Below are 4,598 nucleotides of genomic sequence, written 5' to 3'. Positions count from 1 at the left end.
AATCCTTTCAAAAAGCATCCAAATACGTTGAATTTAGGCCCATAACCGTCCCGGGCGTCGTCGATACATTGAATTTCGGCCCATAACCACCAAAACTCGGTCCATAGTAATCCTGGGCGCCGTTGGCATGCTCGACAGTGCTGTCGGCGGGCTCGACGACGCCGTCGGTGAGCTTTTTTGTCAATTTTGGTTCTTCTAGGGTAAATATCATCGTCGGCGCCATTTTGGGTCATGTCGGCAAGCAGACTGCGCAGCTCCACCGTTTCGCTCCGTTTGGCTCCGTTTTGCCCCATTTCAGTTGCATTGCGTTCCTAACAGATAGCCTTACCAAATAAGCATAAAAACAACCTTCCTTTAAAGTGTAATCTCATTCAAAAATTTGCAAGAAGTGTAAAAGAGATTAAGCATCGAAAGACTTATCGAAAGGTGACAGGAAAAATTTCATTTCTTGCTCGTTTTTGCTCCAAATTGCACCATTTTTGTTTCTTTTTGCTCCAATGAGCATAATTCATCATACCTGCAACAAAAAATCAAAAATACCCTTCTATAAAGTGCAATAACATCAAAATTAGTGTAAAATAGGTATAAAAATCTCAATATATTTTCCTTTGGTCAGTCAGTTACGTTGTCTTTAGAGACAATTAAAATGTAGCCAAAATCGTAACTCTTATAATCAGAAGACCCTGAAGGGGTGTAGAGATAATCTTAGAGAGTTAGCGGTTTGAGGGATTTCTCTTCCCAATTTGAGACAACCAATCTAACGGGGACAACCCCTATCCTACCCTTCACGTTATCGTTCCCTAGTTAGTCCATGATCTCCTTCTTCAGTTGTGGTGGCTCCTCTGGCGTAATCTCCAGCATCGTCTTGGTGAGTTGCATACTCTGAGCGGCGGCTTGTACCAAAGCAGTCTGAATGTGATCCAATAACTTCCCAGAGGATCTACTCTAAACTATGCTCCATCCACCCTTATCTGCATACGGATCCATCATCAGGGTAATTGGCTTGGTCGAAATCATATTTATTGAACCTCTTTCAGGTTCTTTTAAATATTCTTTTGGAATTGTTATATTTCCTTATTTAAAATTTTTCTCGAGCCAATCCTTAAAACTAAAATAGCCCTCTATGGTGTGTCCAAGTAACCTATAGCAAGGGCAATAGTTGGGGTGATCCTTCTTATCGACCCCCTCTGACTTCTTTGGCTCAAGCAATCTAAACTCAGGCTTCTTCATGAAGTTCTGGAACATCTTCTCTATAGCTTCATCTTTTATGGAATAAACTCTGCTTAACTGGTTTGCTATTGGTAATACCTGCCTTCCATCTATCCTATATGGTCTCTGTTAGAACAACTGGTGGTCAGGCTGACTGTACTGCTGACCATGTTACTGTTGGAACTGACCACGCTGTGATGAGTGCCGAGAATTCTGACGATACTGCTCTGCTTGAATCCTCATTAGCTGCTTGCCATTATTGACCATTACCACTGTCCCAGACTTCTTCTTAAATGCCTTAGCTGGTCTAGACTTTTCTGTCTTTTCCATGGACTCCATATCCTAAACTTCTTGTTGTAAACTTTTGGCTTTGTTGAATAACTTCTCAAATGACCTAATGATAAGTCCCTTAAGCATGAAGGCTATCAGAGCATGGATGTTTTTAAGTAGAATCTTGATTGCATGCTATCCTAAAGCTGAGGCTCACACTTCATGCTCAAGTTCCTCCATTTCAAAATGTATTCCACCAAGGTCTCGCTAGGCTTTTGTCGCTCTACCACGAGGTCTCCTATGGTGACATGGTGCTGAGCCATGGTGAATCTTTTCACGAACATGTTTTCCAACTCTGCAAATGTCTTAACTAATCTATTGGGCAATTCCACATACCAATCAAATGCAATCCCTAAGAGACTGCTCATGAACTGGCAGAAAAGTAATGCTGCATTACCCTCATCGTTGCAGCAACTCGCTCGGAAGTGTGCAATATGTTGTCGAGGGTTTCTCGTTTCATCTAAAGTCTTAAAGGTCAGCAGTACAAAGCCCTTGGGATATGGCATGACATCAAATTCCTCCGAGTAAGGTCTACTATTTTAAACTAATGCACTTCCTTTAGATTGGGTTAAGGCCTCCCTTACTTGTTGCTTGACTAACTGCTTGATGTCCTTTTCTAGTATCAAACTTTGAATTGAATTGTTCTTCTGCAGTTCATCCCTATTGGCAGAAGCTAACTTTTTTCCCTTTCATCTGTAATGTGTACGATCTCAGACTGGTTCACTTTCAGAGACGCCATCTACTGTGACTATGACTGTCCATGCATTGTAGCCATGGAGACCATCTCCATTCTCTTTTTCATCCGGCTAATTTGCTCATCCCTTAGTTGAATATCCCTTTGCAACTCATCCACGATGTTATTCTTGACAAAATGTGTAGCATTGCGTGGAGATTCTGTGACTCTAGTCTCAACGACTTTGATTTCCATGAATTCCTCATCTCCTAATCTTCGTCACCAACATCTAGTCCTTGTTCTTTTGCCAATTCTACAATCTTTGCTATGAGCTTCCTTACTTTATCAATGACTGCTTTCTCTTTAATCAGCTTAAGATTGATAGGCTTTTCTTGGCCATCATTCCTTTCTACAATGAACACTAAAGCAACGATAGTAACAACAACTGGAGCATCAGACTCATGATCCATTTTGTAGAATTGCCCCACGAGCTTCTCAAGGTGTGCTGGTGCAGCAACCTTAGGTATCCTTACTCTCTTCCTTGATGTGATCCCTTGAGATGGGGTGTCTCGGTGGTGACATCAATACGTCAAAACGACGTGCACTCCCTATGGTACGGACCAAGTATAACAGTAAATGGTCTCTTACCATTATCTATTTTTTGGAATTCCTCATACACAACGACAGACGGTACCCTCGGCCCAAGACGTGACTTGACTGGTCTACGCTCTTAAGGACTCGGGGCAATGATGGTAGCATCTGTAACAGTGGCAACAATATCAACACAATTCCCTAGATGGAATCTAGCAGACTACGGGTTGGTGATACTTCTACTAACCTATGTAACTGACGAGCAGATCTGTCTTTCCTTAAAATCTCATCTTCATCTTTGGTGATACTGCACAACCCATCCGCTTAAGCAACTCGACAACATAACATCCTTCCTTGTCAGCTAATTTCTCAAACATGGTACGGACTCGGGTGATGGGAGTAGGCATATCCCTCTCCTCACCATGATCATGAGGTGGTGGTAAAGTGGCAACATTCCTATGGAGGCTCTCGTCTCCACTAGTGTTTGACAACGGGTGAAAGGTGGATGAGAGGTGTCAAGTACTCTGAGTTCCTACGGCTGAAAAATCTCCTTAACAGAAGCTAACTTTACAACCTGGGCGCTGGCGACCCTCAAAATCTTACATTTGTGGTTCCTCTTCTGAGACTTGGTCAGTGGAACAACTCTTGAACTAAAACCAATTTCAAACATTGATGGTAGGGCGAAAAATACATTAACTGCGCTTCTTCAAGCAGAATATCCTTTCCTTTGGTAGACGGGACGTCAAGCACGGTAATAACAAATCCAGTGGTATTGGGTGTGATTACTCTCCTTGACACAAGAGCGGCAGATCTTATGAGTGCTAGAATGGCGGACATAGCGAGTGCTAATGTACAGTGGCTCTCACCTTCTTGCAAGAAGGGAAGTCCTGGCGCCAGTTCAAATCAAATTCAGTGGATGCGACTTGAACATTTGGGGCAGTAACCTTCATGAAGACGAACGGGGCCTTGTCAAGTACTACTAAAAACTCATCGAACCTGGACCCAAACTTAATCATGTGTCCCACGTTGCAGGCCTCTCAGCTGGGGGGCAAGATACATGAGAAAGTCAAATTTGGGGTCGACATTATAGTTGTTGCAAAAAAATTCTGAGGGTTAGCAACAACCTATACCTCAAATTCTATTGCAAGCACTAAAAATCAATGAAGGTCATTCTGTGAACTCGATACATCTTTCTTATTTTTGTATTCTGCTTTACTTTTATTTTTTTTTAATACTTTTGAATTTCAGGGTATATTTTCCAAATTTTTCATTTTTTGGTGATTTGATGGATTTTATTTAAATTTTAAATTTAAACATAAGTTAATAAAGCATAGAATCGGTCTGACTTGCAAATAACAAATCACACCCGAAAGACAAAAAGTGAAATTGAAATTCAAGATCCAGTGTGAGGCTAGCTTCACAACCCACCTCGCCTAGGTGAAACTCCTTCACCCACACACCTATTGGCGGTCTGACCCAACACAAGACCTCAAAGACTCCTTAACCCCTTTGTTTAAGGATGATCAAATAGAAGGGCTTAGAATTGGAAAAGAGTTGAGTGTGCCCACCCAAGAAATAAATGAGTGTGGCATGCTAACGAAAGAATGATAATAAGGACTATGAGGGACTTTGACACATTAACGATGTATTAAGACGACACCTTTTGATCATAATGGAGAGAAGAGCCAATCGCCAGCGTAGTCACTAGAAATTGTCGATCGTTAAAATGGGAAGTTGCTGGTTGCTTTAATTTAATATATATATATATATATATATATATATTTGTGAGAAGGGC

This window comes from Phalaenopsis equestris, unplaced genomic scaffold (genome assembly GCF_001263595.1).
Source record: "Phalaenopsis equestris unplaced genomic scaffold, ASM126359v1 Scaffold199876, whole genome shotgun sequence".
NCBI classification, from domain to species: domain Eukaryota; kingdom Viridiplantae; phylum Streptophyta; class Magnoliopsida; order Asparagales; family Orchidaceae; genus Phalaenopsis; species Phalaenopsis equestris.
Note: the sequence above shows the minus strand (reverse complement) of the source record.